Source organism: Heptranchias perlo, chromosome 6 (assembly GCF_035084215.1).
Source record: "Heptranchias perlo isolate sHepPer1 chromosome 6, sHepPer1.hap1, whole genome shotgun sequence".
NCBI lineage: Eukaryota > Metazoa > Chordata > Chondrichthyes > Hexanchiformes > Hexanchidae > Heptranchias > Heptranchias perlo.
In genome coordinates this window covers 49,762,128-49,775,745 of record NC_090330.1, presented here as the reverse complement: position 1 = coordinate 49,775,745, position 13,618 = coordinate 49,762,128, and positions in this window count along the sequence as shown.

The window sequence follows — 13,618 nt, the reverse complement described above, 5'->3', positions numbered from 1 at the left end:
CCACTGGCAGCACTCATTACTCCCAGGTCAGGTACACCATAGCCAGATGGGGAGCAATCCCACTTCATCCAGCATCATGCCCTAACCCCAAATTCAGAAGAGCACCTGCACTGCACTAGTGAGATATTTATTTTCCCATAAAAGCCATTTTTAGATATCTTTCTGCATGAGACCTTCAGTTCAATGGCAATTTGTATCAAATTGTGGCCAGTTTTGTGCTAGGAACTTGCACCAACCAAGAAGATTATAGGCTGGGGTTTTCCACTTACATGTTCACCAGTCCAAGATTTTCTGCCCATGGGCGGAGTACTGCAGGCTGACCACCACAGAATTGGAAGACCTCAGCTACACGATTCGAACTCTTACACTGCACCCTCTTGTGGTTAAAAATCAGTAAACATTTTGGACACAATTTATTGGGCCGGATTTGCTGTAAAAATAACGGTGAGGATAACAGCGCTCAGCATTATTCTTGTGCAAATCGGACAGCAACTTCCGGCGACTGCGCATGCGCAGTTAAACGCAGAGATCTGGAAGTTGCTTTCCAAGATGGCCTGCTCCTCCAAAAGCGGCGTGAAGAAGGCATCTCGCTGTCTGACTCCCCGTTCATATTGAACGGCGTGAAGTTCCTGTACTGACGTTGCAGCTACGGACTAAACTCGCCAACAAAAGTTAAGTCAAATCATTTCGAGTCTAAGTACCATTTTAATGGTGTAGTAAGTCTTAATTACTGCCAAACCACTCTGACACTGAAAATTTACTTTTGCCAGTGTGAAGTCTCATTCCTTCAACTTTCATATAAAGAAAAGAACTTTTATACATATATTTATATAGCACCTTTCACAACCTCAGGATGTCCTAAGGCACTTCACAGCCAATTAAGTACTTTTGAAGTGTAGTTACAATTGGAATGTAGAGAAACGTAGCAGCTAATTTGCATACAGCAAAGACCCACATATGGCAATGAGATAAATGACCACATAATCTGTATTTTGGTGACGTTGGTTGCAGGAAAAATGTTGACTAGCACATCAGGAGAACTGCCCTGGACTTTTTTGAATGGTGCGATGAGATCTTTTACAGCCACCTGAGAGGACAGACAGAGCCTCAGTTTAACATCTGATCTGGAAGACTGAAGTTATCGTCTTTGGCCGCCACCACATATCCTTTCGACCGATTCCATCCTTTTTCCCAGCCACTGTCTCACGCTGAACCAGACTGTTCATAATCCTATTCGAACCTAAGTTGAGCATCCTACCCCATATACACTCCATCACAAAGACCGCCTACCTCCATCTCTGTCCCTGCCTCAGCCCATCTGCCACTGAAACCCTCAGCCCTGTCTTTGTCACCTCCATACTCGACTATGCCAATGCTCTCCTGGCTGGTCTCCCATCCTCCACCCTTCGTTAAACTTAAGCTCATCCAAAACTCTGCTGTCTGTATCCTATAATGCACCAGGTCCCGCTCATCTATCACCCTTGTCCTTGCTGACCTACATTGGCTCCCGGACCCCAATGCCTCAAATTTAAAATTCTCATCCATGTGTTTAAATCCCTTCATGGCTTCACCACTTTGTATCTCCAAACCACCCTACCCAAACTCTCCGATCCTCTGATTCGGTACTTTTGTACATCCCTCCTCCCTTTGCCTCACCATTGGCTGCCATGTTTTCAGCTGCCTAGGTCCCATGCTCTGGAATTCCCTCTCCAAACCTCTCTGCCTCTCTACCTCCCTCTCCTCCTTTAAGATAATCCTTAAGACTCACCTCTTTGACCAAATTTTCAGTCATTCCTCCTAATATCTTCTTCTTTTCTCTGCATTTTTTTTATGTTAATGGCGTGATATGAATGAAAGCTGTTTTGTTGCTGTTGTTGTTTTTGACTTTGCATTGGAACAATTTATCAAACTACTAATGAATATGAATTTGATTTTTCTGATTTATCAATTTGCTGATGAATCTGGAAGAAAGTTCAAATAAATGCTTTAAAATGTTCTATAGTGTGAATAATTTGATAACTATTTTGGCTGTATAATATCAAAGGTTACAGCTAAATATTATTTCACAATTTGCAAATTAGTCGGAGGCAGCCATTGAGAAAAGCAAGATAAGGTGATAGATGGGAATCTGTGAGCAGCATTCGGATGCACATTTGGATGTCTATCAAGAGCAAGAGTGGGAGATGGCCCAAGGAAATTCATCCCCTACTGTCTTGAAGAGAATTGGACTAGTGATGTATTACAAGATTTGGCAGTGCATTCACACTTGGAGAATAGATAAATAGTTATTGACCTGAATTCCCTACTTTGGAAGTGTTAATCTATTAAAAGCTCTATTGTGCATTTTTTTTATTGAAATCAATAATATTCATCTACTGCAAAACAATTTGTTTGATTTTTCTGGTTTTAAAATTAAAATTTCACTGAGTTAAATTAAATATAATTACTTTCTATTTCCATGCTCTTCACTCCAGCTCATACATCAGAGTATTATTATGCTACATGTTGGAAGATGAAATTTAAATTCATTTAAAACAAAGAAAAAAAAACACCTAGGAGATGGGTGGCACGCATAAACTTTTCTCTCACCTCTGTAACCTACGGTAAAATCCAGACCAGACTAAAGGATGGAATCTTCTCTTTATGTTGGCTGTAAGAATCTTCCGTAAAATGTCTTTGGACAGTTTCTACCCAACTCATGGTGGGCGTGGATTCACAATACAAAACTGCTCTTAATTCAGCACTGTTTAGCAATAATTGGCAGTCTCACACAGACTAGACATAAAGATTACTGGTGTGCGTGGTGGAAAAATTGAAGCTGTTGCAATATAAGGTGTTTGAGGTTGTGATTAAAAGGTAGTATTGGGGCAGAGCAGGGAGCTTTGCTTGATAATGATTCATCTTGATAATGATACCACCCCAAAACACACACATTGACACATCAAATTCTTCCAGATTTGTTTTTTTGCATTCTCTGAGTGGAACTCTGCAGCTCTGGTGTAACTGGCTCTCTGGGAGAAAATGTCAAGCCCTACACAAAATATCTTTACTGCATATTTTCATTTTGTTGAGCTTTCAGTGCCAATTTCAGTCAATAATGGCTTTTCTTCAATATTTAATGCCAACTTTTGTCTCAGCAAGAAAGAATCTGGGAAATGCTGCTTAATTACATATTAACCACCAGTCTACTCATTGCAAATATTATACTTAAATTACAATTCATAGAATCATTGTAGGTACAGCACAGGGAGAGGCCATTTGGCCCATCTTGCCTGTGCCAGCTCTTTAAAAGAACTATCTGATTAGTCCCATTCCCCTGCTCCTTCCCCATAGCCTTGTAAATGTTTTCCCTTCAAGTATTTGTCCAATTCCCTTTTCAAAGTTACAATTGAATCTGCTTCCACCACTCTTTCAGCCAGTCCATCCCAGATTGTTACAACTCACTGTGTAAAAAAATGTTTCCTCATGTCGCCTCTGGCTCTTTTGCCGATCGCCTTAAATCTTACCGGCCCTTCTGCCACTGGAAACAGTTTCTCCTTATTTACTCTATCAAAACAGTTCATTATTTTGAACATCTCTATCAAATCTCCCCTTAACCTTCTCTGTTCTAAGGAGAATAACCCCACTTTCTCCAATCTCTCCATATAACTGGAGTCTCTCATCCCGGTACCATTCTGGTAAATCTCTTCTGTACCCTCTCTAGGAAGGATGTCAAGGCCTTAAAGTATGGGGCCCAGAATTGAACACAATGCTCCACTGAGGCCTAACCAGTGTTTTATAAAGGTTTAGCATAAATTCCTTGTTTTTGTGGGGTTCAAAACCCCTTTAACAAAAGATTTTGAATGAAAGTGTTAACCGTACTCCTTTTAACAAAGACATTTGAAAATCTGCAAACACAGTAATGTAGTGAACTGTGTTCTTGCAAATCCTGTCTTCCCTCAGTGATGCTGATGGCATTGGAGAAGTATGAATTTCGGGATCGAAGACAATGTACTGCAGATAGATATCTAGATTATTAAATAAATACGCAAGATGGATAATATTGAGCTTGGAGGGTTGTCAGGCTTTTAAAACATATAGGCTTTTGGAAACACAAACTTTTCAACACAGCAGGGGGTAATGTAAGAAAAGGCAACAAGGGCATACATCAAAGGCTTCGGATTGGGAAAGCAATGATAGGTGTGAAAAGGCATGGGCCTCTCATTCCTATCTGGTAATCTGTTCAAAGAACTGGGAATTGTAAAAATTGTAAAAATTGTGTTGCACCCAGCATATGGTCAAATGGTACAAGGAATGGATTTGAAACCCTGAAGCAATTTATAATAGGAGACGTCAGGACCATGAAGAATGTCTGTGCATAGAAATGAAAGGGGCTATCTCTACATGAAAGGCCATAAACAGAGACAGTAAAGGGGCCTTTTACGTTCCATGGTTCGAGCACATGGTCTTTTCCACATCAAAGGGTCTCCAGTCACATGATCAAAGCCTAAACTGTCAATCATTGAGGTATGTTAATGATTGAGACATAGCAACAGGGAGCGATTGGACAAAGAGAATGACATGCCCCAATCCTACATCCTATTGGTAAAAATAATAAAAAAGACTTTGAGAGAATAACAGTCACTTCATCAGTCGGCAGCCACAAGGAATGCACACTACAGTCGAACATCACACAAGAAGAAGAGGCCCTCAAGACACAAGAAGCTGATCACTTCTGAGCTGCCTTGATGAGTAAAATCTTTGGTTCAAAGGTTGTATGTGTATTAATGATTTGCTCGATGTGAATGAATTGTTAAGTCATTAAGTAATAACATTGCGAATTATTAAGTGCATAACGGGATTTTTACAGAGGAAAGTCATATGTATGGTTTGATTTTGTTTCATGAATGCTCGTATGAATTGTACCATTATATAATTACTTTTGATTAATGAAACTACCGTGAATGAGGGTGACTTTCTGTGCTTGACTATTCGTCCAGTTCCAAGAATCAAAGGAAATAATTTATACCCTAACTTTTGTAGTCTATGCCTCTATTAATAAAGCCCAGGATCCCATAGGCTTTTTTAACAGCCTTCTCAACTTGTCCTGCCACCTTCAAAGATTTGTGTATGTGCACCCCCAAGACTCTCTGTTCCTGCACACCATTTAAAATTGTGCCATTTAGTTTATATTGCCTCTCCTCATTCTTCCTACCAAAACTTCTCTGCATTAAATTTCATTTGCTGTGTGTCTGCCCATTTCACCAGTCTGTCTATGTCCTCCTGAAGGCTGTTACTATCCTCCACTTTGTTTACTACATTTCTGAGTTTTGTGTCATCTGCAAGCATTGAAATTATATTCTCTATACCCAAGTGGTGGTTGTAGGGGTTTCAATAATTAGAGGGACAGATAGCATCTGTTGTAAGCAGGATCGAGAGCCCCTCATGGTACGTTGCCTACCTGGTGCCAGGGTGAGGGACAGCTCAAACCGGCTTGAAAAGATATTGGAGAGGGAGGGGGAGGATCCAACAGTTGTGGTCCATGTTGGGACCAACAATATAGGAAAGAGTAGGCAATAGGCCCTGTTCAGAGAATACCAGGAGCTGGGATCTAAATTAAAAGACAGGACCTTAAGGGTTTTAATCTCTGGATTATTACCTGAGCCATGTGCAAATTGACGTAGGGATAAGCAGATCAGGGAGGTGAACACGTGGCTGAAGGAGTGATGTGGGAAAGAGGGTTCCATTTCATGGGACACCAGTACTGGGACAGGAAGAAAAGAATAAATAGGATGGTCACAAGGACTTTAAACTAGTAGGGGGGGGGGGGCGGGAGGCTCAGGTGGAAAAGGTAATATAAATAATAATTCTAAAATAAACGAAAAGGAAGAGAGTAGAGTAACAGTCAGAAATTATGCTTTAGGCACTATAGATAAAGGGAAAACTAAAAGATGTAAAGTAATTAAATTAGGAGAGAGAAATAAGAAATGTGTGAGAAAAACATTAGAGCAGAAGGGCAGGTTAGGGTGTGTGGCCCAAATAAGTGTTCTATGTTCAAACACATGGAGTATAGGGAACAAATTGAATGAATTGCAGGTGCAAATTCAACTTAGAGGGTTGTGACATGGTAGCCATTACTGAGACATGGCTGCAAGATGGTCAAGACTGGGAACTGAATATATCAGGTTATAAGGCTATAGGAAGACTAGGGAAACTGGTAGAGGGTGAGGAGTAGCCTTAGTGATTAAGGATGAAATTACTTCAATGATAAGAGAGGATATAACGAGAGGTAAGCAGGCAGTGGAGACTTTATGGGTAGAATTAAGAAATAGAAAATGATTCAAGACTGTAGTGGGATTTATGAAGAGGCCCCTTGGTAGCAGTTGTGAAGTGGCAGAATGTATAAATGCAGAGATGAGACAAGCATGTAGGAAAGGTAGAGTGGTTTTAATGGGGGATTTTAACTTCATATTGATTGAGATAAGCAGACGAGCTCATGTCAGAAAGGTAGCGAATTTCTTGAGTCTGTTCAGGACAGCTTTCTGCAACAAATGTCCCAGAACCAACAAGGGAGCAGGCCATATTAGATTTAATAATGAGTAGTGAGCCAGATTTATTAACTGCCAAATGATGCTTCAACATTTATCTAATAGCGATCATAATATGATTGAGTTCAACGTTGTGTTTGAAAGGGAGAAACCCGTATCAGCTACTAAGATCCTAAATTAAGGTAAGGCCAACTTCAACGGGATGAGTCTGAGTCTATAGGCAGTAAACCGGGCAAATCTGTTAATTGGTAAAATGACAGATGATCAGTGAGAAATGTTCAAAAAAGAATTTAACGTGATACAGAACCAGTTTATACCCCTAAGGGGCAAGAGCTCCACTTGAAAAAAAAAAGTCACAGACGACAAAAGAGGTGAGGGACAATGTAAAACTAAAAGAAAAAGCATACAAAAATCAAAAAAATAGCACAGATCCTGGCGACTGGGAGAGATATAAAGAACAGTAAAGGGTGACAAAACAAATAGTAAGAGCTACTAAAAGGGAGTATGAACAGAAACTTGCAAGGGATATCAAAATCACCACAAATTTTTTTACTATTATATTAGGAAAAAGAGGGTGGTCAAGAGCAATGTGGGCCCCTTAAAAACTAATAATGGTGATACTGTAAATGAAAATAAGGAAATGGCGGACATGTTAAATAACTACTTTGTATCAGTATTTACAGTAGTGGGTGAGGATAGCATGCTGGATGCCCCAAGGAAACTAATTTTGAATCAAGGACGGGGACTCGCCACAATCAACATAAGCAAATTAACAATAATGAAGAAAATAATGGCACTAAAGATTATAACTATTATAAACCTAATGATATTATGATCACTGTTCCCCAAATGCTCTCCCACTGAAACATGCTCCACCTGCTTCATTTCATTCCCCAGAACTAGATCCAGCACTATTTCCTTCCTCATTGGGCTGGAAACACACAGTTCCAGAAAGTTGTCTTGCACACATTTCAGGAATTCCTCCCCCTCTTTGTCCTTCACACTGTAACTGTCCCAGTCTATATTGGGATAATTGAAGTCCCTCAATATCACTGCTCTATAGTTGTTGTATCTTTCTGTAATATGCCTGAAAATTTGCTGCTCTATCTTCTTCCCACTATTTGGTGTCCTATAGTATACACCCAGTCGCGTAATAGCTCCATTATTGTCCCTTAATTCTAACCAAATAGATTCTGTCTTTGATCCCTCAATTACATCATCCCATTCCAGTGCTATAATAGTTTCTTTGATCAATACTGCTACCCACCCGCCTCCTTTCTTTCCTTCCCTATCTTTCCTGAATACCTCATTTCCAGGAATATGAAGTGTCCAATCCTCCCCTTCTTTGAGCCAGGTCTTTATTATTGCTACTATAATCACTGTCCCATTTAGCGACTTGAGCCTGCAGCTCACCAACCTGATTTGCCATGCTACGTGCATTTACGCACAAACTCATCTTAGTCTGCCTCGCATTTGTCCCTCCTGTTTCTGAACTCTTTTTTACTCTACTGCTGTTCGCCCCTCCCAGTCCCTTGTGCACCTTGTTTCTCCTCTCTAATGTTTCATCCTGATACCCATCTCCCTGACAAATTAGTTTAAACTCTCCCCACAGCACTAGTTAATCTCCCCATGAGGACATTGGTCCCAGCTTTGTTGAGGTGCAACTCGTCCATCTTGAACAGATCCCTCCTGCCCCAGAACGGGTTCCAATACCCCAGGAATCTGAAGCCCTCCCTCCTGCACCATTTCTCCAGCTACGCATTGATCTGTCTCATCCTACACTCAATCAGTCTACTCTCAATCATCAGCAAAGTGATGGAAGGTGTCGTTGACAGTGCTAGCAAGCGGCATTAACTCACCAATAACCTGCTCACCGATGCTCAGTTTGGGTTCCACCAGGACCACTTGGCTCCAGACGTCATTACAGCCTTGGTCCAAACATGGACAAAAGAGCTGAATTCCAGAAGTGAGATGAGCATGACTGCCCTTGACATCATGGCAGCATTTGACCGAGTGTGGCACCAAGGAGCCCTAGTAAAATTGAAGTCAATGGGAATCAGGAGGAAAACTCTCCAGTGGCTGGAGTCATACCTAGCACAAAGGAAGATGGTAGTGGTTGTTGGAGGCCAATCATCTCAGTCCCAGGACATTGCTGCAGGAGTTCCTCAGGGCAGTGTCCTAGGCCCAACCATCTTCAGCTGCTTCATCAATGACCTTCTTTCCATCATAAGGTCAGAAATGGGGGTGTTCGCTGATGATTGCACAGTGTTCAGTTCCATTTGCAGCCCCTCAGATAATGAAGCAGTCTGCCCGCATGCAGCAAGATCAAGACAACATCCAGGCTTGGGCTGATAAGCGGCAAGTGACATTCGTGCCAGACAAGTGCCAGGCAATGACCATCTGCAACAAGAGAGAGTCTAACCACTTCCCTTTGACATTCAATGGCATTACCATCACCGAATCCCCCACCATCAACATCCTGGGGGTCACCATTGACCAGAAACTTAACTGGACCAGCCACATAAATACTGTGGCTACAAGAGCAGGTCAGAGGCTGGGTATTCTGCGACGAGAGACTCACCTCCTGACTCCCCAAAGCCTTTCCACCATCTACAAGGCACAAGTCAGGAGTGTGATGGAATACTCTCCACTTGCCTGGATGAGTGCAGCTCCAACAACACTCAAGAAGCCCGACACCATCCATGACAAAGCAGCCCGCTTGATTGGCACCCCATCCATCATCCTAAACATTCACTCCCTTCACCACTGGCGCACTGTGGCTGCAGTGTGTATCATCCACAGGATGCACTGCAGCAACTCGCCAAGGCTTTTTCGACAGCACCTCCCAAACCCGCGACCTCTACCATTAGGACAAGGACAGCAGGCACATGGGAACAACACTACCTGCACGTTCCCCTTCAAGTCACACACCATCCCGACTTGGAAATATATCACCGTTCCTTCATCGTCGTTGGGTCAAAATCCTGGAACTCCCTTCCTAACAGCACTGTGGGAGAACCTTCACCACACGGACTGCAGCGGTTCAAGAAGGCGGCTCACCACCACCTTCTCAAGGGCAATTAGGGATGGGCAATAAATGCTGGCCTTGCCAGCAACGCCCACATCCCATGAATGAATAAAAAACTATTCCTATGCTCATTAGCACATGGCACTGGGTGTAATCCAGAGATTACTACCTTTGAGGTCCTGCTTCTTAACTTTCTTCCTAGCTCCTGAAACTCTGACTGCAGGACCTCGACTCTTTTCCTTCCTATGTCATTGGTTCCCACATGGACCATGACTTCTGGCTGTTCTCCTTCCCCCCTCAAAATGTTCTGCACCCTCTCAGTGATGTTCTTTACCCTGGCACCAGGGAGGCAACACAACATGTGGGACTCAAGTTAGCGTTGCAGAAACGCCTGTCTATCCCCCTGACTATCGAAACCCCTATAACAATTGCATTTCTTTTTCCCCCTGTGCAGCTGATTCTACCACGGTGCCATGGATTTGGTCCTGACTGCACTACCTCGAGATGTCAATACCCTCACTGGTATTCAACGCTGAATAACATTTTCTGAGTGCCACACTCGCCAGGGGATTCCTGCACTGCCTGTCTGTTCATTCTAATCTGTCTGGGTGTCACCCACACCCTCTCCGCCTGAACTTTCTGTAGCTGCGGGATGACCATCTCCTGAAACGTGCTATCAGGAAACTCTCAGCTTCCCGTATGTGTAGTGATGCCAGCCGCCCCTCGAGCTCAGAAACTCTGAGCTCGAGCTCGAGCAGTTGGCGGCACTGGTGGTTTTCCAGGACAGATGATGTGTTCTGGAATACCCACATGGCACAGGATGGGCACGCGATGGGCGCAAGCTGTCCTGCCATGTTAGCTAACAATTATTTAAACTGTTTGTTTAGCTTTAAGGCAATTTACTGTTTATCTGACACTAAAACACTAACCACTAAAAACACTAACCACTAAAAACACTAACCAATGAACTAAATACTTCCTGACTTAACCTCGGTGCTCCTCCTTGTCTTGTGATGTAACTTTTTGACTTTTACTTGATTTTTTGATTCCTCGCATGACTCCCTTTACACTCCACTCATCCGCTTCTCCCGAGCTTTACACTCCACTCATCCGCCTCTCCCGAGCTTTATACTCCACTCATCCGCCTCTCCCGAGCTTTATACTCCACTCATCCGCTTCTCCCGAGCTTTATAATCAACTCATCCGCCTCTCCCGAGCTTTATACTCCACTCATCCGCTTCTCCCGAGCTTTATAATCAACTCATCCGCCTCTCCCGAGCTTTATACTCCACTCATCCGCTTCTCCCGAGCTTTATAATCAACTCATCCGCCTCTCCCGAGCTTTATACTCCACTCATCCGCTTCTCCCGAGCTTTATAATCAACTCATCCGCCTCTCCCGAGCTTTATACTCCACTCATCCGCCTCTCCCGAGCTTTATACTCCACTCATCCGCTTCTCCCGAGCTTTATACTCCACTCATCCGCTTCTCCCGAGCTTTATACTCCACTCATCCGCCTCTCCCGAGCTTTATACTCCACTCATCCGCTTCTCCCGAGCTTTATACTCCACTCATCCGCTTCTCCCGAGCTTTATACTCCACTCATCCGCTTCTCCCGAGCTTTACACTCCACTCATCCGCTTCTCCCGAGCTTTATACTCCACTCATCCGCTTCTCCCGAGCTTTATACACCACTCATCCGCTTCTCCCGAGCTTTATACACCATTCATCCGCTTCTCCCGAGCTTTATACTCCACTCATCCGCTTCTCCCGAGCTTTATAATCAACGCATCCGCTTCTCCCGAGCTTTACATTCCACTCATCCGCCTCTCCCGAGCTTTATAATCAACGCATCCGCTTCTCCCGAGCTTTATACTCCACTCATCCGCCTCTCCCGAGCTTTATACTCCACTCATCCGCCTCTCCCGAGCTTTATACTCCACTCATCCGCTTCTCCCGAGCTTTACACTCCACTCATCCGCCTCTCCCGAGCTTTATACTCCACTCATCCGCCTCTCCCGAGCTTTATACTCCACTCATCCGCCTCTCCCGAGCTTTATACTCCATTCATCCGCTTCTCCCGAGCTTTACACTCCACTCATCCGCTTCTCCCGAGCTTTATACTCCACTCATCCGCTTCTCCCGAGCTTTATACTCCACTCATCCGCTTCTCCCGAGCTTTATACTCCATTCATCCGCTTCTCCCGATCTTTATACTCCACTCATCCGCTTCTCCCGAGCTTTATACTCCACTCATCCGCTTCTCCCGAGCTTTATACTCCACTCATCCGCTTCTCCCGAGCTTTATACTCCACTCATCCGCTTCTCCCGAGCTTTATACTCCACTCATCCGCTTCTCCCGAGCTTTATACTCCATTCAGCCGCTTTTCCCACTTCCTTCTGTGTCCACTCCTGGGAAAAAACTCTCCCCAGGTCACTTACAACATTACTTTCAAATTCTGAACTGTCCAGACTTTGTCACTTCACTCACCAGGACATTTCTGCAGTTACCGATCTGCTCAATCACACCCTCACCTCCACCTTTGATGCTCTTGTCTCCATTAAAACCATTACTCTCTTTCACCCTGGTCATTCCCCCCAGTACGGCCCTCATCTCCGCTCCCATAAGTCTGAAGGATGCAGACTTGAACGTTTATGGTGGACAACTGGTTTAGCCATTCATCGCCAAATCTGGCTGGATCACATAAAGCACATCCTGGAATGCAAAGGTAACCCTCGGCTTCTCTTCTCCACTACAAACTGTCTTCTTAATCCCCTCTCCCCTGCCTCCTCAACTCTTACCTCCAACTAAAAGTGCGAGAGCTCATGGACGTCTTTAAGATTGAGGCCAATGGTTCAGCAGCCTCTGCTGAATCCCTCCTTTCCCCAGCCCACCAAGCCAAATTTCCTCTACGGTCCCCCCTGCCCTAGCACTGAACTCGCATCTTTCTCTAGTTTCTCTCCTATCGCTCCTCATGCCCACTCTCAGCTTATCTTGACTACGAGACCCAGCTCCTGCTCCCTCGACCCTATTCCCACTAAACTGCTGACCACCCAACTTCGCTTATTGGCCACCATGTTAGCTGATATTGCTAACGGTTCCCTCTCCTCAGGTACTGCCCCCTCCCCTTCAAATCTGCCGTCATCACACTCCTCCTCAAAAAACCCACCCTTGACCCCTCTGAACTTGCAAACTACCGCCCCCATCTCCAACCACCCTATCCTCTCCAAAGTCCTTGAACGTGTTGTCGCCTCCCAAATCCGTGCACATGTTTGACTCCCTCTAATCAGGTTTCTGCCCCTGCCACACTCATAGAAACATAGAAAGGTTAAAGCACGGAAGGAGGCCATTCGGCCCATTGAGTCCGTGCTGGCTCTATGCTAGAGCAATCCGGCTAGCCCCACTTCCCTGCCCTATCCCCGTAGCCCTGCAATTTTTTTCCTTTCAAGTACTTATCCAATTCCCTTTTGAAGGCCATGATTGAATCTGCCTCCACCACTCACTCTGGCAGTGCATTCCAGATCCTAACCACTCGCTGCGCAAAAAAGATTTTCCTCATGTCACCTTTGGTTCTTTTGCCAATCATCTTAAATATATGTCCACTGGATCTTGACCTTTCCCCCAGTGGGAAAATTCTCTCTATCTACTCTGTCTGGATGCTTCATGATTTTAAATACCTATAACAAATCTCATCTCAACCTTCTCTGTTCCAAGGAGAACAACCCTAGCTTCTCCAGTCTATCCACTAAAGTCACATCTTTCCTAGAGTGCGGTGCCCAGAACTGGACACAGTACTGCAATTGTGGTTGAACCAGTATTTTATAAAGGTTCATCATGACTTCCTTGCTTTTGTACTCTATGCCCCTATTTATAAAGTCCAGGATCCCATTTTTAATTGCTTTCTGAACCTGCCCTACCACCTTCAACGATTTGTGCACATATACCCCCAGATCTGTTCCTGTACCCCTTTTAGAATTGTGCCCTTTAGTTTATATTGCCTCTCCTCGTTCTTCCTACTGAAATATATCAGCTCGCATTTTTCTGTATTAAATTTCATCTGCC